This window comes from Panthera tigris, chromosome B1 (genome assembly GCF_018350195.1).
Source record: "Panthera tigris isolate Pti1 chromosome B1, P.tigris_Pti1_mat1.1, whole genome shotgun sequence".
NCBI lineage: Eukaryota > Metazoa > Chordata > Mammalia > Carnivora > Felidae > Panthera > Panthera tigris.
Genome location: NC_056663.1, coordinates 78,236,245 through 78,261,148, shown reverse-complemented (window position 1 = coordinate 78,261,148; position 24,904 = coordinate 78,236,245). Strand labels below are relative to the sequence as shown.

Below are 24,904 nucleotides of genomic sequence, written 5' to 3'. Positions count from 1 at the left end.
CTTTTGGTGAGATTTACGTTCATGATTTGATATAAATGACAAGAAAGATAATACTATTTTTCTGTAGCTCAGATGCTTCAAGTGTGATAAACCAACTATTAATTGTTTTCAAGTACTGTGACTTTAAGAATATGGACTTCAAAGGGACAGAAGCTGAACCATATTTGTGACTGATGTTTACTATATTTTTTAATGTAGGTAATTTTCAAAACACTCTAAGCCTAAGTTTTATTATTTAAAAAGTGAGCATAAAACTGGTACTGGGGCGCCTGGGTGGCTCAGTCGGTTAAGCATCTGACTCTAGATTTTGGCTCAGGTTATGATCTCACAGTTGTGGGATTGAGCCCTGCGACCGACTCCACGCTGTGGATCCTGCCTTGGTTTCTCTCTCTCTCTCTCTCTCTCCCCAAAATAAATAAATAAAAACTTTAAAAAAATGGGGGGGGGTGCCTGGTTGCTCAGCTGGTGAAGCGTCTGACTTTTTATTTCAGTTAAGGTCATGATTTCATGGTTTGTGGGATCGAGCCCCACATTGGGCTCTGTGCTGACAGTGTTGAGCCTACTTGGGATTCTCTCTCTCTTTCTTTCTTTCTCTGCCCCTCTCCCACTTGTTCATTCTCTCTCTTAAAATAAATAAACATTTTTTAAAAAAAAAACTTAAACAAATTATACTGATATCCAAAGGCTATTATGAGTATTGGACACAAATATGCATGTAGAGTACTTGCAAGAGCTCTAGCACGTAGTAAGAGAACCAACATTTTTCTGAAATTATGGTCATGGGAGATTACATTTTTAAGGTATTAAAAAATGGTGATGCTGATAGTTTAAGGAAATGTGGGTTCCACAGTCAGTGGGGCATTTAAAAATTGTCTAGATCTGTTTACTTTTTACAAATGGTACCAAAATTTAAAAAGATCATTTAGGAGTGCGAGCTTTCTTTAAGTGTAATCCCATAAAAATGGGTCGTTTATCTAGTTGAAATGGGGGTAGGGATGAATCTCACTTTCTGCAGTGGTTCATGTAGGATGAAAACCTAATGGAAAGTCCAGGTTAAGAATGGTCGCATTAGGCTAATCTTTCCATATTTGTGACTGTATTTCTTTTTAGTTCTGCTTGGCCATGTGTTGGAAGCCCTTGAAACTATATATTATCCTAAATGTCCTACATCATCTCTTGCCTCCCTGTGAGAGCAGAGTTCCTGCTCCTCATTCTGCCTGCAGAGTCTTAACCTGTGCTTTTGCTCTGGAGATCAGCTTCATTGCTCCAGCTTGGAGGGGAAAGGACACAAGTGGAATATGTTTTGAGGAAAAAAAAACCTTGGAATGTGTTAAATTTACTATTGCAAACATTTTATTCCAATTACAAAATGAAATCAAACATGTTTCACCTTAATTGCTCAAGCAGACTGAGCTACATTTTCATCTCATAGCTTTAAGTTTTATAATTTGGGATTTCTCCAAATACATTCTAGGGAAGTTGGTGAAGGCACTACCAGCTGGTGAGCACAGATGTTATTTCATTAACATACTTAGCCAAACCTTGATGACTCCTAATATATGTTTCCTTAATCCAGGATGTTTCTTTCCTTGAGTTCCTTTTCTCAAAGACTTCCAAAAATTTCCAGGGATGCCAGCACATATTCATGAGATTTTCCTGGTTGTAGGTCTTTCTTTGGTGAGTCCACTCCAAACTCCACAGACCTTAAAGCTGCTCCCCAATTCTTGTGCATCTCAAGTATTTGCCACTACTATCAGTGATGAGGTTGGCTGTGTTTCATATCTGGCACAGGGGGTCTCACAGCTTACTCTTGCACCTATAACGTGTAAATAAGAGCATCTCTTCTGCTCTCTGTTAGAGGGAAGGCTAAAAGTTTGCCTGAAAAAAATAAGTCCTAGAGTAGCTGGTGACAGCTTTTTTTAATTAAACAAGAATAAAAATTTAAGAATAAAATATGCTTATTTTAAAATTTGAAATAGTATAAATTCATGTAGGTAAAAGGGGGAAACCCCCACTTTTGTCCATTTTGTTCACATCTTCTATATATTTCTATTCTTTTGTTTCTCTATATGTGTATATACATATTTTAAATCGGAGCTCTTAGAAGGAAGAGAAAGAGAAGGAGGCAGAAATAATATTTGGGAAGATAATGGATGAAAATGTACCAACTTTGCTTTGATTAGTGTTTCATGATATGTTTTTTACTCATGCTTTCATTTTCAGCTTTTCTATTTTTTCTATGTTGTATCCCTTATAATTAATATGCAACTTGTAATTTATAAGGTATAGCCTAAAATTTTTTTCCTTTAACTGGAACATTTGGTACATTTAGATTTGATGTAATTACTAACATTTCAAATTGTCCTGTCTTTTCTCCTTTCTTGCTTTTTCAGGGTTATTTTTTTATTATTCTAGTATACCCTTCCACTACTTTGGAAGTTGTATATTATGTTTTTTTTCTTTTAGTGGTTTCCCTAGAAATTATAATGTGAATAATCAAAGTCTAATGCCATATAATACCTTTACCCTTCTCCTAGACAGTAGAAATCTTAAAGACTTTTAATGCCATTTACTCCCTTCTTGATTTATATTACTTTGCTAGATATTTTAATTCTATCTTTTCTATATTCCACAATATATTATTACCATTTTTTTTGTTTAATATAGTCAAAGTTCACTTAAATTTACTCAAATACTAATTTCTTTGCTCTATATTTTTTCTTATATCTCAGACTTTCCATTGGGGATCACTTTCTTCATACCTGGAGAATATCCCCTAGAATTTTATTAATGAAGATCTCTTAGTGGAAAACTTTCTCAGTTTTGCTTATAGGAAAAATGTCATTATTTATCCTCTTTAAAAATTATATCTTCTCTGGGTATAGAAGTCTTGATTGACAGTCATTTATTTCAGCCCATTGAAAGTGCTGTTCCACTGGCTTTTGATTTCATTGAGGCTATTGAAAAGTCAGATGTCAGTCTGTTGTTACATTGAAAAAAAATCTGATCTCTGGCTTCTTTTAACACCATCTCTTTGTCTCTGGTCGTGTGCTGCTTTACTGTAATGTGACATTTCTTCTGTGGGGGATGTATTAAGACTCTGCAATTTGTGAATTGATGTGTCTTTTATCATTTCTAGATACCTTCCCACTATCTTCTCAAATACTGTCCTTGCCTTGTTCTCTCTCTCCTGTCCATCTGGGGCTTTGATTGAAAATATGTGAGGCATGCTAACTCTATCCTCAATCTTCTTATCCCATTTCTTTATTTCTTCATACTGCATTGTAGACAGTTTCTTCTGATCAATATTCCAATTAGTTTTCTTTTTAGCTGTTTTTAATCTGTTCACGGTCACATCATTTGAGTTCCTAAATTTGAATAAATGTATTTTTTTTAATTTCTAGAGTATCTCTTTTATTCTTTCTCATATCTGCTGGGTCATTTTTTATAGTGTCCACAGATATATTAATTCTTCTCTTTAACAGGCATTTTATAATTTAGAGCTCATTAATTAAATACCTGAAATCTCAGTTTGTTTTGGCTCTTGTTGTTGCTGTTGTTCTAATAATGCCTTCATTTGCTGTGTACATTGTAAGTTTTAATTCTTCGTTGCTTATTTTCTTTGGGAAATTATTTGTGGGAATTGTTGAGTCCTAGAATGAAGATGAATTCCTCTAAAAATCTGAAGAGTATTTTTGTTTTTTTCTGCCATGTACCTGAGAGAACTGTGTCTGTGACTATCTTAAAGTAAATTTATAGTCTGAGGTATTTTGGACCACACAAATGAAATGAATTTTAGCTACAAATATATTGAAAAGCTGGCTTACAACTTTTCATTGAAGATTTATCCTTTTTGTTTTCCTTTAGTACCAAGTCAGATTTCCTTGTAGCCTCCTGGAAGTGGGGAAAGAGGGATGGGCTTATTTCTGATTTACTCTCATTTAGTTTGGGGACACCTGGAGTCACAGATTATTGATTGGGAAGTGTCTTTTATCAACTTCCTAACTTGGGTTAACTTTGTGCTTTATTTTTAATCCCCATGATTCCATGAGGCTATGAAAATGAAATTCAAGTTTCTAGGTTTAGAAAATGCCCCCATGTTAACACTATATTAGTCCTATGCTAACTCTTTGGATTCATTTTTTTCCGTTTTTGATTGGAAATAAATTACTATTTTGTCATATCATAGCTGCTTTTAATATGACATTTTTATGATTAATCCAGTATTTTTAGTTGTTTTCAAAAGGATAATCAGTCCTTCCAAATTCCTAACTGCCATAATAACTGAAGCATAAATCCCCATTCTTGTCTATACTATTAGTATATTACTTAATCATATGGAGCTTTGTCACATCTCTTACTTTGTGATTAATAATTATTAGGCTGTGTAACATTTTGTTATATGTGTCACCATTCTAATTGTATTCTAAACACCTAAATCAACATTCATGTGACACCTGAGTGTCCCCAAGACACTCAATCTTGGGGACAAGATTAAATCCAGATATTTAAATATCTTGTGATCCCCAAGAGTGAGGATCACATTACTGGTGCCCAGAATATATTGGCTGATTGAAAGACTAGGGTTTAATTTTTCCATTTTAGGAATATTCTTTTTTTTTTTTAATCTATCAGTATAGCACCATGACACACTGACAGTAAGTTTATGCTCTTTACGTTGTTTTCTCCATAAACACTGATTAATTTGTACTGATCTATTTCTACTCTTTGGGCAAGGACATTTATCACCAGGGGCTTATATTCATGAGCTGGAGAAGATCAGGAAATGCAAGAGCAGACTACTTGTGAGTGTGTGTGAAATGGTGGAGGCAGAAATGGTGGAGGCAGGTTAGTTTTCTCTCAATATCTACTCTCCTTTTCTCTCATTACAAGAGGGTTTTTGGTTAGGTACATGTCTTCCTAGAATAATAAAATATACTGGCCAGCCTCCTTTGTAGTGATGTATGAAATATAGCAATATTCCGTGGGCTGTAAGTGGAAATACCCTGTGAGAGCTTCCAGGACCCTTTGATATGATACAACTGGCATGTACCTATTGAACCTTCACAACCACTTCCTCTAACCTGTTGCCTAGAATATTTGTGATGGCTATAATTCCATCTCAGGTCATGTGTGAAGACCATGCCCAAAGGATGGCACAGTGGAATGTTGGAAGGAGTCTGGATCCCTGAGGACATTGTGGAACAGGGCCGCCCTACTGTCTCACAGTAATGTTTAGCTCTGAGCTCTTACCTGAGAGACAAATGAACTTTTAGCTTGTTTAAGCCGCTGTTGTTTTATGTTTCTGCGATTCACATCTGAACATTATCCTAACTAATGAGTAAATAGTTAATTCCAGAAATTATGCTGTCAGAGGGTTTGCTTTTAAATATCTGGGATCCAGCACGTAACATTTAGTCACACCTGATTAATGGTTTTTGTCACTCCGTAGGTGGGATTGGATGGTAAATAGCATAAGCTAATAATGTAACATCTGTTTTATATGCTTAAATTAAATACAGAGTAAACTTTACAGTTTTCAGTGTATGTTTTGAGTTCCATTATTTTACAATTTGTTTTATTATCTTTTTAAAGTCTCCAGGTTAAATATCTTCCCTGTATCTTGTTGATATTGTATGGATTGGATAAAACCCCAGAAAAAAATGTTGTTAAGGTTGGGCTTCATATCATAATGCACTGGGTGGCCTAGGAAACATGAGACATTTTTATAAACATTACATGGCTAGGTGTTTGTGCTTTATATCCATGTATATAAATCTCCCCACTGAAAACAAAATAAATTGATGAGAGCAATTTCTATGATGTTGATTTTTTTTTGTCACGCCACTGAAGTCTTAACACGATTCTTATTTTGGCAACTGATTAATTTTATGGAAATATGAAGGGAAATGTAAAGGTTTTACCAAACCTTTCAGGAACAGATAATTACTATGTAATATATCCATTCCAGGGCCTAGAATTGGTTAGTTTTTCAACTCATTTTATGGAATGGCAAAATCCTGCTGTTGATTCCAGAAAAGATAACCCAAAAATGATAACTAAAGGAAATTCCACTTATGGATATAGATGCAAAATCTTAAATAAAATAACAGCAAATTAAAACAGCAGTATACAAATCACCATACCTCATGACCAAATAAATATTTTTTAGGTTGGCAAGTGTGCATCAACATTAGGACAGACGCAAGTGTGATTCATTTTACCACTAACTTAAAAGTGGAGGGAGGAGATCATTCAATTTTTCAACTGAAAAATTCCTATTTTTATCAGAGATCCTGATCACGTCTCTTAGAAAGATAGAAATAAAGAGAAAATCCCTTAACTAAATATAGTGTATTTATAAAAGACCTTAAGCACAGATCTTACATAATGGCAAAATATTAGAAATGTTCTCATTATAGGCAAGCACAAGACAAAAGTTTTCACTACAACTGGTAGTGCCGATATTCGATGAGAAATCCTGTTCAATTTAATAAATTAAAAAATTTTATATATATGTGTGTATATCATTTCTAAATTATATAAGGTTTATGCCTTATAATATTATTTATATTATACAATACATTATATAATTTATACATGATTATATAAATAATATACAAATCGCTTTCTATATAGACTAACTGAAGTCAGTCTAGAACATCTGAGTAAATTACACAGACAGGTAACCGAGGCTCATTTGCCTGATCTATGTAGTACTAGTACCTTTCCTTCAATCCATGCCTATGGCACCACTGGGGACACGCTGACAGGGGGGAAAAGGATCTGGGCCTGGCTCACAAAAATGTTGGCATAATATGTTGGTGCTAGTCACAAAACAGTTGCTGCTGTATGAAAGTCCCACTCGATCTTGACCCTGAAGGAAAGTGATTAAGAGAAATCTTCCCCTTGGACACAATTAAGAGCAATACACTTGATTATCTGTTGCACATTGAAAAAGAAGTGGCACGAGTAAAGGATATATACTGACTCCTAAGGAGTGGGAAATAATATAATCAAATAGTCAGAAGGAACAAAACACAAAGACATGAGACAAAGATGTCTAGCAGAAACGTATGTACATAGACTACCAGAAAACAGCAATCTCATACAAAGCTCTTGGCAACCAAGTAGACAATGAATGTCAGTTAGCTTCTTACTGAGTCATCCCAGTGCTTATACAATGGAGCAATGAAGCCATGATAGTAAGGATGGAATGTAAGCATAGATCAAAAACATATGATTCCTTTCACTAAGGCTTATCTTTTCATCCCACAATCTTAGTCTTTGCTAGATTAGAGATCCTAGCTTTTCCTCCATGGGATCCACCCAACAGGGGGGCTATAATTACCAACTTGCCACTTTGGGGTCTCTTTGCCAGTGAACAAAAACAAAAACAAATAAACACACAAAAAGCAGGCAGTAGACTGGAATAAAAAAGACGCATACGTGTATAGAAATTATCCTTTTAATAAAAAATATGTATATATGTGTGTGTAACAAAGAATATATAAAAATCATCTACAAGTCAGCAAGAAATGAATCACCCAATAGAGGGGAAAAGCATATGAAATATGAATAAATACATAAACTTTTGAAATGATAGTAACTCTGCTGTGAAAATCAGGGAAATTGAATGAAAGCAATTGTGATAAATACAGATATTCCCTCAAATTTAGAAAAAAAGTAAAAAGATTGATGATTGATAATATTGATGATTTAATATCCAGTTTTGGTAAATTTGTGAGGAAATGACAACTCTGAATATACTGTTTGTGGAAATACAAATTGGTTAAGTCTCTTTGGTGGGCCTTTGGAAATCTTTATCAAAAATTTTAAATGAGCTTAACGCTTGAACCAAATTTCAACTTCTATGTACATAGGTATCTAGTTATGTACCAAGATATTCACTGAAGCAGAATTTATAATCAAGGATAACTGAGAGAAGCCTAAATATAAATCAATAATGAAATGGTTAAATATCAGCTTCATATAATAATATTCTGCTACAGTTTAAAAATAGGAAATACCTATAAGATATCTGGACATATTTTTAAGAAAGATTTTTTTAAAGTAATGTGTATGATATGATTTTATTTATGAAAATAAAAAAATATTTGTTATACACATATATACTTTGTGTAGAAATGCACACACTAAGCATCGACAAAATTTACATTGATCTTTCAGGAAGGTTCTATGGGAGAGACAGCAGGAGGAGGGCAGCAGGGAACGTAAGGTGGTATTTACTTTGTAACCTACATACTTTTGTCTTATTTGCATGTATCAAAAAAAATTAAGCCTATGCAATTTTAAAGTGGTTACAAAGATCCAAGATTCTTTCTTTCTTGTTTGTGGCTATTCCTGCCCAAAATGTTCTTGCATCTATTCTTGTATCTTATATCATGAGTAAGTCATACAGCATTCAAGGCGTCCATTTTAAAGGAAAGCCTAATTGATCATTAGGAATTTAGTATACACGTGAAATCATTTTTCAGGACAAAAACGTGTAAAATGGTAGCCATTGTTACAATAAATGTGTATTTATATTATGTGGACAGTGGTTTCACTCATTATAAATATACAGGTTCTAACAATGCCATTTGTTTAGGTGTAAATACAATTCTCTCAGACAGTAAGGCTAGAGAATAAGATGGTGAATTTCTATTTCATTTGAGATAATCTTAAAGAGCTTGAAAATTAGAGGAGAAAAAAATAGGTAAATGTGAGTACAGGAGTTTTTCTAGAATGTTTCATATTCTGCCAGTTCTAAAGAGCCTCCTGAAGGGACAGATGCTTTTCACTTATTGTCTATTATGTTTTCAGTGGATTAGGAATAAGAATCTTGCTCAAGGAATCCTGCAATGTACTTGTAGTCACTAGAGTTCCTATCATGTTTTTTATTCTTGGTGGAAGCAAATGTTGTCATATGACTAGGAATTATGGCTCTCATTTTTGAACACTATTAATGCCCCAGAAAGTCAAGGTTTTCACCTAAGAAAAAATGTAAACTTAAATTGGGGAATAATAATGTCCAGTAAAACTGTGTCTAAGTTACATTGAAAGAGAGGTTAAGGAATTTTAAAAAGGTAATATTATCCGCTGAAGGAAACTGTTTTAGGTTATTTGATATTACATGAAGGCAAAACATTTCTTCTTTTATGTTTGGAGAAAACAAACGAATGAAACGTGTACCAATTACATTTTTACTAGTCACTGCTGACAGATTCAACTTCATATTGATTTCATTTATGAAACCTGAACTGATACCCCCTTTTGTGACTCAATGAAGCTCTGCCAATCTGCAGTGGGTCTAACAATGTGCTGGGAGACAGATGCGTATATGGAATGTAGACAAGGACCAGAGGGAAAAAGTTACTGAAAACAGGAATACCTAAATTTTCAACCCACTGTTGGGAAATTACATCCAGGGAGGCAACACTGAATTTTACTGTAAAATTCTAAGAAAGAAGGAGGTCCACCAAAGAAGGGCCTCAATAAAATAAAATGGAGGCAATTGAAAGCTTGGCAAGCAGAAATGCATGTCTGGGTAATTCTATTAATATGGGATTTCAAGGGAGTAGTGTGTGAAAGAAGAGACTCAGATAAAGAAACTTAGAACTAGAGAGGCCAAACAGTTTAGCTCTTATTTCATTTCTAATACATCTAGGGCAACTTCTGGCTGTCAGTCTGTAGCTCTTTTACTACATTTGGTCCTTCTTTTCCTTTAAAGAGAAAGCCTTTTCTCAGAAGCAACACTGAAGCAAGTCAACAAGGGAATCTCTATGGACAGAAACATGGAGGGTGTTATAAATAAATATGGAGGTAAATAAATATGTTGATCAGCATAAGAGTGATAAAAGTAAATTTGGCGATAGAAGGTGGCTATCAAGCTTTTTTTTTTCTGGAACTGGGTGAACTACAATTTTAAAAGTCAAATCAGCCAATATAGGAATAAAAATGGGAGTATTAAATAAATTGAGATGCAAATATTTATGATACAGATTCTATGTTTGCAAAAATAATTTTTCTTATTGAGAATAATGGCTGTTTAAATAATTATCCATGCTTCTATATAGATAGTTTAATCATTGGGAAGCATGTAAAATACTCCTGGCCTGTGTTAAATGTACCATTTGGGTTCAGATTATGTTTGGCACCTTTTTTTGACCATCTTTGTCGAAAGCACTTCTACTTTTAGTCCAGTGGACTTTAGTGGAACAATAAAATACCCCTTAGAGCTTTTTAGATAAAATAGTATTCTGTGTATAAAATTAATACATAGTGAAAGATATAGGAAAAGCTAAGGATAGACAGGATAGATGAAAAATGGTATTTCTTATTCCTATCTCTTGGGGATAACCATTGTTATAGTTTTGACACATTGCTTTCTCAAATGAATATTTTGAGGTATGGAGATCTATGTGTCAATGCTTATGTATCCTTACCTGTCTTTCTATCTATTTGTCATCTATCCATCTATCTATTCCTCATACACATACATATGTGTACACATACACGCATCCATTTTGTTAAATAAATAAAATTAAAAGAATACAAAGAGAATTTTTAGCTAGACCATGTATTTATGTATACTTTTAATTATTATAATATATTTCTGTTTGAAAAAGAAGATTCATTTTCAGGTCCTAAAAGCCTAGTAATGTCTACATAAAAACTTTAATTTCTCTTCCAAATCGAAGTGTCTCCCCTCTACTCAGCCTATTTCTGACACCCTCTGGCTCAAGGACTTGTAATGAGGAAGGTGAGAAACATATTATTATCAATCCTCATCCTGCTGTTGGACTCCCCAGTGTTCAAACAAGGGAAGGGGAATTAGAGGAAAAGAGACAAAGTTGTAGATGACTAGTACTATTTTAGTTCTCTATTGACTAATACTATTTGTTAGTCAGGTCCTCCATTTTGGAAAGTGTCCCAATATTTACACAGAATGGATGGATTTCTAGTTCTTTAGGGTCAGTTTGCACATGCAAGTGCGTGCACGCGCGCACACACACGCACACAGAGTTCTGTGCTATGCTGTTTCCTCATACAGATATTTCTCTGACTCCTTAACATGTTTTTCAACTGCCTCGTAGTTTTCCTTTTGGGTCACATCCATCATACCACTTAGCTCTCACGAATCTTATGCATCCTTACCTTGCTATATGGCTGAAGTACAAGCTGCTCCTTATGACTATCTTTTGTCCTTATTTTGCTAACTCAGATGACTCCAGCCCATCACTTGCTTTCAGATCGAGAAGCAGTCTCTAGGGTCCTGAAATTCCAGGCGACACACATCAAGCTCTGTCAAGATTCTCACTTTATTTCAGTCTTTTTTGGAGCATTTGAGGGAGAGGTTGAAGGGAAGGGAAAATGTCACTGTATTCTCTGTGAGTTTGAACTATTCTTCTCTCTTAAGAGTGCTCTTGAATCCACTTTTGAACTTTAGACTTCATGTAAGTAGGTTATAGGTGGTGGTAGGAGTTGATAGTTGCTGGAACAGTTCTTTTCTCTTCATTGAATCCTCCATGGATGTGTCTAGCATCTCTCTTTAGAATGTGAAGTTATTTATAACTCATTGTTCTCGTTTTGGGGCTTCAGCCAAAATCCTAAGACAACAGGAAAGGTCCTATCCAAATTCTTGAAAAATATATATATATGTATATATATATATATATATGCACACACACAGATACAGAGATGATTTCACATTGCTTATGTTGTGCTTTTTAACCTTCTTTTTACTGTCAATTATATCATGTTCATTTATCATGTAATTACATTTCTTTGGAAATGAAATACTAATAATTAATATTTCATCTTTATGAAAATGTCATAATTTATTTTCCCTTTTAATTGTTAAAATGTTAGTTTTTTTATTGGATCATACCAGTAATACATGCTCATTAAACATTTTTGAAAAATACAGAAAAGTACAAGAAGACAATAACATCATTTGTAATTCCATGAATAAGGACTACCTGCCTTTTGGTATATTTCTTGCTAGATTTTCTCCCTCTGAATAGCTGTAGATAAGTATATGGATATAGAGATAGTTATATCTATGTATGTGTATATATGTATGCATATACAAACATATTTAATCTCTAACCCTTTTTATTATCATACATCTGTATTCAAAAATGAATGGGGTTCCTACTGTATATAGTTTTGTACCCTATTTTCACTTCCTATTATATTTTGATTTTCATATTTGAAGAAGTATTTTTGAAACCTACTTTTTTTATTACTAGCAAATATATGTTAATTATACAAAGGTTAGAACATATAGACTAGCAAAGAAGAAAGTCAAAATAATATTAACTTTTTGGTATTTATCCAGTCTGAAGGTCTACCAAACCGCCTCTAGATAGAAATGAATTCATAATAATACGAATATGCAAATCTCACTAGCTATAGAACACATCAGTCTTCTGCTGCAAAGTCTGTCTCCTATCCCTACCCTCTCCAGTTATTTATGGGCATTCCTCACATTAGAATGCTAATCATTCACTTCTGCTGCTCATTCATCTACTGGTGGCAGCTGTATTAGGATATAGGAGGCATTGGGAGGCCATATCCCTCTGGAGAACCTGGTTGGTGGATGCAGTGTAAGCCATGCTCTAGTACCCCAAACCACAACCTTTTGTCTCTGGGAGTTCAGTCCAGTTTGCTACTGAGCTCCTTTTTTTCACTTAGGATTCTTTCCAGGGATCCCATAATTCCTACCTGAAATCTGTCCTTCCTACCATCCTCCCTCCACTTCCCATAGTCTCAGAATGATGTCTGTGTATGTGTGCAACTAAACTATAGACACAATTACAAAAATACCCTTTGCCCTGGGGGGGGTGTTTCAGCCTTGTTGTAATTCATTAGAAGTTGTCAGGTGGGAAGTTGGCACAGGCAGTGCTTGCACGTGCACACACATACATACATGCACACATTTACATTTATGGGAAAGATTTTTATAATACACATATTTTATACCATAAAATACTTTTCTGGGTGTATTTATTATTAAATCTTTTAAATTTTTTACTGTTTTTTGTTTATTTTTGAAGGAGAGAGAGACAGAGCATAAGTGGGGGAGGAGCAGAGAGAGAGGGAGACATACAATTTGAAGCAGGCTCTAGATTCTAAGCTGTCAGCACAGAGCCCCATGCGGTGCTCAATCTCACGAACTGTGAGATCATGACCTGAGCCAAAGTCGGACACTTAACTGACTGAGCCACCCAGGTGCCCCTATTATGAATCTTTTATGTGTTTAAAGATTTGTATCTGTGTAAGCATGTGTACATGGTAGTTTTAAAGATGTGTCTATAGATCCTTTGGTACTCCTCCACTAAGGAGAAGCTTAATTACCCTCCCCTTGAATGTGGGCTGGACTTAGTGACTTGCTTCTAGTGGTAGAATATCACCTCTAATGTTAGATTTTAAAAGACTGTGCATCCATCTCAAGCTCCCTCCCTTCCTCCCTTCCTCTCTCTGTCTCCTTTCACCTCTCTTTTCCTCTTTCTCTCCCCACTCTCTATAGGGGAAGCAAGGTTGTGAACAGTCTTATGGAGATGATCACATGGGGAGGAAATCAAGCCTCTTGCAGTCCTCCTGAGCCTGGAAGAAGATCCTTTAGTCCCAGGTGAGTCTTCACAGATTGCAGTCCTGGCCAATAGCTTGGCTGCAACCTCATGAGAGATACTGAACTAGAACCACCCAGCTGAGCTACCCCCAGATCCCTGACTCAAAGAAACTTGAGAGAGAATAAAAACAATTGTAATTTTATGCTGTTTAGTTTGGGGTAATTTGTTATACACTAATAGATAATGAACACAGGATAGATAGATAAATAGATGATAGATAGATAGATATAGATAATGTGAGTTATAAATTTATGAAAACCTATGACCCAGGACTCAAGCTTGCAACATTCCCTACTACTCAGTATACCATGAACACTTTTATATGCCATTAAACTTTAGCCAATAATATTTTTAAATGATTAACAGCATTCTATGGTATAAATGCAATTTGCTTGACTCCAATACCAAATTTTGGATATTAAACTAATTTTTAGTTATTCATAATTAATAATCCTCTGTTGAACTATAAAATGTATAGTCAGGATTCTTAATTGTAAGCCACAGAAAACTTTTCTTGATGATTTAAATAGAAAAGGGATTTTCTTAGGTAATAGACCTAAAATTACTTAAAAATAAAAAGTAAAAAGCTCTGAAAAATGAAACAAGGGGCAACTGGGTAGCTCAGTTGGTTGGTTAATTGTCCTACTCTTGATTTCAGCTCAAGTCATGATCTCACAGTTCATGGGACTGAGCCCTGTGTCAGGCTCTGCACTGACAGTGTGGAGCCTAATTGGGATTCTCTCTCTCCCTTTTTCTGTCCCTCCCCTGCTTGTCCCTCCTTGTGCACACACACACACTCCCTCTCTCTCAAAATAAATAAATAAACTTTAAAAAAAAAACAAAAGATATTAGGAAATGGAAAAACAACATACCATATAGCCCTTTGGAGTACAAAAAGCTGCAGAAAATATTCAAATAATATTATGAAAACTGTTTCAGGAGGAAAATGAAGCCACCTCAATATCTTTAATGCTGATCCTACACCTACGGCACTCACTGATCTCGGTGGCACTGCTGCCTCAAGTGCCCTGGGAAATCTTGTCTTGTGACTGCCAGGCAGGATTCTCTTAGTCTCTGCTTCTTTCTGATACTGCCTCCCAAGTTTGGGGTTGGTGGGTGTGACTGGTGGAGTCCTTTTCAAAGGCATCTGCCCTCCAAATGAGAAGGGAAAAATGAGAACTTGGCAATTTTAGTTTCTATCCTGGGAGGTAAGTTGGGTCTTCTACTGAGAACAAGATATAGATACTGAGAAGTGAAAAAGGGTGCCAGATGTCCACTGACATCCACATTAGCATGTGCAACATTAGCTTAAATTTTTCTTGCAGTAATAATAAAATAAAAACCTTTCTCCAACTTAATGTAACTAACCTTCCTGTGTCCAAACTGCATTCCCCTCCTTTCCAAAGGGGAACCACACAAAATGTCATTCACTGCTGCATCCTGAAAAATCCATTTTCCTTCTAGTTTATTTACAATCTATTGTAATCCTAAGAGACAAACTGAAAGTTGTTTAGCATCAACATACCCTATACAAAATGGTGGAAGGAAAGATAAACAAGAAGGGAGAAGTGAAACATATAAGCCTGAGAAAGGAGGAAAACACAAAAAGTTGTTGTGATCCTCTCTTTGTAACTGGTCACGAGGTTCAAGTTGGTGATTATGACTTTTCTACTACTCATTTTGTGTATCTTTTTAAAAAATTTAGCCCACACCTCAAATGTCAAAGTGCTTAACGTGATGTAGTGTCCCATACTGACATTCTTGAGGAATCTAAGGCTTTGGTTATCTTCCCTACATAAATGTTGTGGCCTCCCAAAGAATTTTGTCAGTGAACATTCAGAACCAGGAGGCACCCCAGGATGTTCTTTTAGAGTCGTCAATATTTCTTACTTTCTTAATTGTGTAGCAGCAATTCTAACTCCTCTTGACAGAATCAATCTCAAAAGTCAACAGCATAATCCCCTTTATTTCCTGTTCACTTAGTGGCCTGAAGAGTCTGAATTGGCCAGGTGCTATTTTCAAGTTACCCATTAATTATTCCCTCGTTGTATCTTTTGATATAAGCAGTAGTGCTTTGGTTACTGAAACAACCAAATCAACAGCACCCAGAATTTCACGGGTGGAAAGTTATATTTTGAGAATGCCTGTATTTTGCATGGGGCCTTCTGAAATCTAGAATTCCCCATTCTACCCCCTTTCAGTCAACTGATCATTGACAGCTTTGCATGATACCTTAGGCAAGAATAGAGGAAAGGATAAAATGGTAGCACTAAAACCATTTGTGCCTTCAGAACTTTATCAGGTCCCATCGTGTATATCCACTTCCATTTGATGATGGAGCATTTTGGAGTACACCTGACTTAATAGACAAGTGGGTTAAGATGTCAGATTCATAATGTGAAGTTTCAGGTCCCATGGTCACATGTTTAGTTGTCAATAGGTACCAGAGACAAACCAGGATCTATTATTCAAAATAGGAAAAGACACTTGAGGAAAGGGTAATGGCTTTGACCACGAGCCTGAAGAATTTCTTCTGTGATTCCCCTAGGGGCTAGCCACAAACTTAACCATTGGATTTCCTGGGTAAAATAGTGAAGCTACTTCCAGTACAGTTTGGTCAGCTGAAGAGCCTTCTTTGTCCTCTGAGACCTTACTTGAAATTCATACCTTTTGTATGTCACACCTATTATATTTCATAAATGCTCAGATGGCATATTCAAAAGTGGTTACATTTTCTCTCTTACAACTAAAATGGCTCAAGTGTAATGTCCTTTTGTAGTTGATACAAATTAATGCACCTTATCTTTCACTTTGTTTGAGACAGCCCATATTGCCCTGGAAACATCTTTTAGAGAAGTTAATATTAGGGTACTGTGTTTTTATATTTTTATCTCCCATTATCTGGAAAATGTATATTTTACCCAGGTATATTTTTACCTTTGGTTCCTAGTTTCCTACAAGCCAGAATAATGTTCTAGGAAGGTGAACCAATCCATTTATCTAAAGGGAATCCAGCTTATCTCTTACCAAAACTCATAAGATTGGTATTTTTCAGAGGTAGGAGTCTCAGGAGAATGACTAATGTCTACTATAATAATGAATGATTCCTGTTAGGTCTGAACTTGCAGTCAAGGAGGATTAACAATTCAACATACTTCTTTGAATGAGGCTGAGCAGTATGAGTACATTTGACAACCAGGATCTTAAGAAAGACCATTAAGTGTATCATTCAAATACAAAAACCAGTGTACTTCCCCTAGCCACTTTTACCACACTTTGACCCTTGTGGACAAGACATGTTTCAAAACTTTTAGTTTGTGTTGTTTTCATGTGGAAAAATGTGAATGTTCTCTTCATGGGTAGATTCAAACTTTCTGAACAACACTATGCTCCCATAGTCATTTGTCCTGGGGGAGATATAGACAAATGGATTTAGACTAGGGTGGGCCAGAGACACTTACTACACTGAACCTATCATGATTCTCTCTACTTCCTAATGACAGAGCAAAAAGAATAGGTCCAATGTGCAGAGGTAGGGGAATAGTACCCGATTTGTCACTTTGTCCATCCTTTATGAAAATTCCTCTGTTTACTTTTTCCTGTTTATTCAACAAATCCTCCATCTTTTTTTCTGGTTTGCCAAACCCAGTCCTTTGACGTTTCTTTGTCTCTCTTCATGTACATTTCCCTGAGGACTTTTTAAGGGTAATTACATAAACATAGCTTTTAGTGACTAAAAAAGTAACATGTAGGGAATGCTATATTTCAAGCATTTTTAACTCCAACCTAAGTGCAAAAATTTCTACAGGGCATAGGTATGTAAGGTTGAAAGGAATATCTGATGGGTGTTTGATCACTTTATGCTATGCATTTAAATACATAATCTTCACATGTCTATGATTATTCTAGTATTAATTCTTGCAGTCAAATTTCTAGGTCAAAGGAGGTACATGTTCATAAAGGGCAAACTTGGCCCCAAGAAAAGATGAATTAATTTATAATTCTACCAATAGTGTACAAAAGCTTATTTCTTTACATCTTTGTTAAGATACTACAAATAAACACAATCTTTGACAATCTGCTATGTAAAAGGTATTATCTTCTTATTGATTTCTAATAACTTTTTATATATAAAGAATATTAAACATTTACTTGTCATTGGTATTTAAATATTTTCTCTAGGTTTTTTCCTCCAGTTAGAAGGAACATTTGCATTAAATATATATGTGATGAATATATCAATATTTTCCTTAATTTTTTTTTTCCTGGATGCATTGATAGCATGCCTAGAAAGTCTTTATCTGTGCTTAATTTGTGTAAATGTTCCCCTATAGTTTCTTATAAAACACTTTGTTTCATTATTCCAAAGTAAATCTTTATCCAATCTGTAATTCATTCTAGGGTATATCTTTGGGGGAGTTGTTGCAGGGAGTATGGCCAGAGTCACAAAAGATGAGTCCACAAACAAAGTACAGTTAAGTGAAGGTCTTCATACTTGAGTCAGAATGAGGCCCCGACTCCAGAATGAAGCTTCTTTTTATTAGGATAATTACTAAAGACTACGTGCAGAAAATCAGCTAAGCAAGTGTGCTAATCAATCTAATGGTTTAGCTTTTCAAGGTTGAATTTCGAGTTAATTGGTTTCTATAACACTAGGAAGGGTCAGGTGTGAAGGAGGATTGGGTCCTGGACAATGTTAATGGCTCTAGGTGTTCCTTACAAGCAGAGCCACAGCCACTTTCAGCTATGTAAACATGTCCTAAGACCTTGCACCTCTCCAGCCTTTCTCTTTTGAAGTCTTTTTCCTTTTTTTTAAATTTTATTTATAATCTTATTTTTTTTTTTGAAATTAACATCCAAATTAGTTAGTATATAGTGCAACAACGATTTCAGGAGTAGATTCTTTAGTGCCGCTTACCCATTTAGCCCATTCCCCCTCCCACAACCCTTCCAGCAACCCTTAGTTTGTTCTCCATATTTATGAGTCTCTTCTGTTTTGTCCCCCTCCCTGTTTTTATGTCATTTTTGTTTCCCTTCCCTTATGTTCATCTGTTTTGTCTCTTAAAGTCCTCATATGAGTGAAGTCATATGATTTTTGTTTTTCTCTGACTAATGTCATGTAGCATAATACCCTAGAGTTACATCTATGTAGTTGCAAATGGCAAGATTTCATTCTTCTTGATTGCCAAGTAATACTCCACCATGTATGTGTATATATATATGTATATATATACCACATCTTCTTTATCCATTCATCCATTGATGGACATTTGGGCTCTTTCCATACTTTGGCTATTGTTGATAGTGCTGCTATAAACATGGGGGTGCATGTGCCCCTTCAAAACAGCACAACTGTATCCCTTGGATAAATACCTAGTAGTGCAACTGCTGGGTTGTAGGGTAGTTCTATTTTTAATCTTTTGAGGAACCTCCATACTGTCTTCCAGAGTGGCTGCACCAGCTTGCATTCCCACCAGCAATGCAAGAGAGATCCTCTTTCTCTGCATCCTCGCCAACATCTGTTGTTGCCTGAGTTGTTAATGTTAGCCATTCTGACAGGTGTGAGGTGGTATCTCATTGTGGTTTTGATTTATATTTCCCTGATGATGAGTGATGTGGAGCATTTTTTCATGTGTCTGTTAGCCATCTGGATGTCTTTGGAGAAGTGTCTATTCGTGTCTTTTGCCCATTTCTTCACTGGATTATTTGTTTTTTGGGTGTTGAGTTTGATAAGTTCTTTATACATTTTGGATACTAACCCTTTATCTGATATGTCATTTGCAAATATCTTCTCCCATTCTGTCGATTGCCTTTTAGTTTTGCTGATTGTTTCCTTTGCTGTGCAGAAGCTTTTTATTTTGATGAGGTCCCAGTAGTCCATTTTTGCTTTTGTTTCCCTTGCCTCCAGAGATGTGTTGAGTAAGAAGTTGCTGCGGCCAAGATCAAAGAGGTTTTTGCTTGCTTTCTCCTTGAGGATTTTATTTTTAAATTTATTTTTTAATGTTTATTTATTTTTGAGACAGAGAGAGACAAAGCATGAATGGGGGAGGGTCAGAGAGAGAGGGAGACACAGACTCTGAAGCAGGCTCCAGGCTCTGAGCTGTCAGCACAGAGCCTGATGCGAGGCTTGAACCCACAGACCGTGAGATCATGACCTGAGCTGAAGTCGGAAGCTCAACTGACTAGCCACCCAGATGCCCCTCTCCTTGAGGATTTTGATGACTTCCTGTTTTACATTGAGGTCTTTCATCCATTTTGAGTTTATTTTTGTCTATGGTGTAAGAAAGTGGTCCAGGTTCATTCTTCTGCATGTTGCTGTCCAGTTTTCCCAGCACCACTTGCTGAAGAGACTGTCTTTATTCCATTGGGTATTCTTTCCTGCTTTGTCAAAGATTAGTTGGCCATACATTTGTGGGTCCATTTCTGGGTTCACTATTCTGTTCCATTGATCTGAGTGTCTGCTCTTGTACCAGTACCATCCTGTCTTGATGATTACAGCTTTGTAGTATAGCTTGAAGTCTGGGATTGTGATGCCTCCTGCTTTGGTTTTCTTTTTTAAGATCGCTTTGGCTATTCGGGGTCTTTTCTGGTTCCATACAAATTTTAGGATTATTTGTTCCAGCTCTGTGAAGAATGCTGGTGTGGTGTTATTTTGATAGGGATTGCGCTGAATATGTAGATTGCTTTGAATAGTATTGACATTTTAATAATATTTGTTCTTCTTATCCAGGAGCACAGAATCTTTTTCCATGAAGTCTTTTCCTTTGATGCTTCTCTCCTGCATCTCCCACCGGGAATTATCTATTCCACCCCCCCCCCCAAATGATAAGTTCCCTGCTCTATTTTTAAATCGTTTGTCCCCTGATTTAAAGCACTATCGTATCCCACACTGAATTCTTAGGTATGCTAGTACCTGACCTGTCTGGGCATACTTTTCTATTCCTTTTGGTTTGATTCTGTGCCTTGGTTTGATTATTGCAGAATTTTAAACATTTTATTATATTTAGTTCTTAATTTGTCTTTGGTTAGTAAGAACATATTATTTTCCAAGTGACTCAGTTTGTCGAAGCTTTAATCTAAAGTTTTATTCCTAGAATACTGCTATAAAGTTGTTTTGAATTGACATTATGTTCCTATTTTAAATACTTATGACATTTGTATTCACCTCATAGCTATGTTAGCAACAGTTATTTGGTTTTAACAATGTTTAACTGGTTTCAAGAAACTGTCTTGCCCAGGTAAATAACATATTCTATATTCTAGAGGTCTTGTTTTGACTCTCTTCTTAGTGGATTCAAATTAATCTTGGAATAATACTTTGCTTTCCATGAGTCCATAAGTAATATTCTTTATTAGCTCATACACAGACACATACAGGAACATAAACACAAATACATAAATATCTAAAGCTCTCTTTCTGTTGTGTGGATACAACAGAAATTTTAGTTGGGGTTAGATCTTTAGGGAGATACAAATTTTTTCCTTAAAATTATCTGTAGATGTTAATTTTTAGTATCATTCTTAATTTTGATTTATTATTCAGACAGCTCTAGAATACTTTTTATTTTATCCTGGAGAACTGCATTTCAGAATTTGACCTATTGCATACCTTAGATTATCATTTTGTTATTCTCATGTAAAATGACTATTTTGATACATATGCAATTATTAGTTACTCCATTGTCTTTGACATTTTGTGTCCCTGAGTATAAATCTAAGACTTCCCTATTTTTTAAAAAAATTTTACATAGCATACTTTTTTTCTGTCTATATACTTGTTTTACATTTTAGTAATGCAAAATTTTCTTTAAGAGAGCTTAGGTAATTGGCACCTTTCCAGTAAAACTTCCTGCAGCAAGTAGAGCAACAGCAATCACACATATTCTGTTTGCACTGCTGTTTCAAAACGTTTTCTACACTTATATCCTTGATTGTTTCTTCTGTTTTAATGTTAATTTTTCTTGGAATTTTTGTTTTGAATTCACTGTATTGTGGGTCATCTTTTCAGGTCTGTACCCCTTATTACTGATTTGATTTCTGTACTCTGCTATACTCTATATTGATTTTAATATAGATTTTAATTCCATTGAAATGCTAATTTTGTCACATTATTCCCTTATTTCATACTCAAGACTTAGTCCTAGATTTCCTCTTTATTTTGCACTTCAATCATGCTTGGTTTTATTTCAATTTAATGTCATTATTTCATTTGTTTCTCTAATTAATTGAGTTCAAACTTTCAGGAGATTTCTGATAACACGAAGTGATGTTTTATAATTGTAAGTCTTCTGCACTTTGTTTTTTTTTAATATATGAAATTTATTGTCAGATTGGTTTCCATACAACACCCAGTGCTCATCCCAACAGGTGCCCTCCTCAATACCCATCACCCACCCTCCCTTCCCTCCAACCCCCCATCAACCCTCAGTTTGTTCTCAGTTTTCAAGAGTCTCTTATGCTTTGGCTGTCTCCCACTCTAACCTCTCTTTTTTTTTTCCTTCCCCTCCCCCATGGGTTTCTGTTAAATTTCTCAGGATCCACATAAGAGTGAAAACATATGGTATGTGTCTTTCTCTGTATGGCTTATTTCACTTAGCATAACACTCTCCAGTTCCATCCATGTTGCTACAAAGGGCCATATTCATTCTTTCTCATTGCCATGTAGTACTCCATTGTGTATATAAACCACAATTTCTTTATCCATTCATCAGTTGATGGACATTTAGGCTCTTTCCATAATTTGGCTATTGTTGAGAGTGCTGCTATAAACATTGGGGTACAAGTGCCCCTATGCATCAGTACTCCTGTATCCCTTGGGTCAATTCCTAGCAGTGCTATTGCTGGGTCATAGGGTAGGTCTATTTTTAATTTTCTGAGGAACCTCCACACTGTTTTCCAGAGTGGCTGTACCAGTTTGCATTCCCACCAACAGTGCAAGAGGGTTCCCGTCTCTCCACATCCTCTCCAGCATCTATAGTCTCCTGATTTGTTCATTTTGGCCACTCTGACTGGCGTGAGGTGATATCTGAGTGCAGTTTTGATTTGTATTTCCCTGATGAGGAGCGACGTTGAGCATCTTTTCATGTGCCTGTTGGCCATCTGGATGTCTTCTTTAGAGAATTGTCTATTCATGTTTTCTGCCCATTTCTTCACTGGATTATTTGTTTTTCGGGTGTGGAGTTTGGTGAGCTCTTTATAGATTTTGGATACTAGCCCTTTGTCCGATATGTCATTTGCAAATATCTTTTCCCATTCCGTTGGTTGCTTTTTAGTTCTGTTGGATGTTTCCTTTTCTGTGCAGAAGCTTTTTATCTTCATAAGGTCCCAGCAGTTCATTTTTGCTTTTAATTCCCTTGCCTTTGGGGATGTGTCAAGTAGGAAATTGCTACGGCTGAGGTCAGAGAGGTCTTTTCCTGCTTTCTCCTCTAGGGTTTTGATGGTTTCCTGTCTCACATTCAGGTCCTTTATCCATTTTGAGTTTATTTTTGTGAATGGTGTGAGAAAGTGGTCTAGTTTCAACCTTCTGCATGTTGCTGTCCAGTTCCCCCAGCACCATTTGTTAAAGAGACTGTCTTTTTTCTATTGGATGTTCTTTCCTGCTTTGTCAAAGATAAGTTGGCCATACGTTTGTGGGTCTAGTTCTGGGGTTTCTATTCTATTCTATTGGTCTATGTGTCTGTTTTTGTGCCAATACCATGCTGTCTTGATGATGACAGCTTTGTAGTAGAGGCTAAAGTCTGGGATTGTGATGCTTCCTGCTTTGGTCTTCTTCTTCAATATTACTTTGGCTATTTGGGGCCTTTTGTGGTTCCATGTGAATTTTAGGATTGCTTGTTCTAGTTTTGAGAAGAATGCTGGTGCAATTTTGATTGGGATTGCATCGAATGTGTAGATAGCTTTGGGTAGTATTGACATTTTAACAATATTTATTCTTCCAATCCATGAGCACGGAATGTTTTTCCATTTTTTTATATCTTCTTCAATTTCCTTCATAAGCTTTCTATAGTTTTCAGCATACAGATCTTTTACATCTTTGGTTAGATTTATTCCTAGGTATTTTATGCTTCTTGGTGCAGTTGTGAATGGGATCAGTTCCTTTATTTGTCTTTCTGTTGCTTCATTATTAGTGTATAAGAATGCAACTGATTTCTGCACATTGATTTTGTATCCTGCAACTTTGGTAAGTTCATGTATCAGTTCCAGCAGACTTTTGGTGGAGTCTACCGGATTTTCCATGTATATTATCATGTCATCTGCAAAAAGTGAAAGCTTAACTTCATCTTTGCCAATTTCGATGCCTTTGATTTCCTTTTGTTGTCTGATTGCTGATGCTAGAACTTCCAACACTATGTTAAACAACAGCGGTGAGAGTGGACATCCCTGTCGTGTTCCTGATCTCAGGGAAAAAGCTCTCAGTTTTTCCCTGTTGAGGATGATATTAGCTGTGGGCTTTTCATAAATGGCTTTTATGATGTTTAAGTATGTTCCTTCTATCCTGACTTTCTTGAGGGTTTTTATTAAGAAAGGTTGCTGAATTTTGTTAAATGCCTTTTCTGCATCGATTGACAGGATCATATGGTTTTTATCTTTTCTTTTATTAATGTGACATATCACGTTGATTGATTTCTGAATATTGAACCAGCCCTGCATCCCAGGAATGAATCCCACTTGGTCATGGTGAATAGTTCTTTTTATATACTGTTGAATTCGATTTGCTAGTATCTTATTGAGAATTTTTGCATCCATATTCATCAGGGATATTGGCCTGTAGTTCTCTTTTTTTGCTGGGTCTCTGTCTGGTTTAGGAATCAAAGTAATACTGGCTTCATAGAATGAGTCTGGAAGTTTTCCTTCCCTTTCTATTTCTTGGAATAGCTTGAGAAGGATAGGTATTATCTCTGCTTTAAACGTCTGGTAGAACTCCCCTGGGAAGCCATCTGGTCCTGGACTCTTACTTGTTTGGGAGATTTTTGATGACTGATTCAATTTCTTCGCTGGTTATGCATCTGTTCAAGCTTTCTATTTCCTCCTGATTGAGTTTTGGAAGTGTGTGGGTGTTTAGGAATTTGTCCATTTCTTCCAGGTTGCCCAGTTTGTTGGCATATAATTGTTCATAGTATTCCCTGATAATTGCTTGTATCTCTGAGGGATTGGTTGTAATAATTCCATTTTCATTCATGATTTTATCTATTTGGGTCATCTCCCTTTTCTTTTTGAGAAGCCTGGCTAGAGGTTTATCAATTTTGTTTATTTTTTCAAAAAAC

General features: G+C 35.7%; 1 long non-coding RNA gene across 2 annotated transcripts in view; it reads left to right on the top strand.

The window, feature by feature from the left end:
• LOC122237657 overlaps positions 1-24,904 on the top strand; it is a 48,331-nt gene that overhangs the window by 5,648 nt on the left and 17,779 nt on the right. Inside the window, exons 1-2 of one of the 2 annotated variants that reach the window (XR_006216252.1) lie at positions 9,739-9,825; positions 13,538-13,639. This is a non-coding gene — a long non-coding RNA (uncharacterized LOC122237657). Of the gene's footprint in view, positions 1-9,738; positions 9,826-13,537; positions 13,640-24,904 lie in introns of those variants that run through there. The other variant, XR_006216251.1, reaches the window with a different exon arrangement.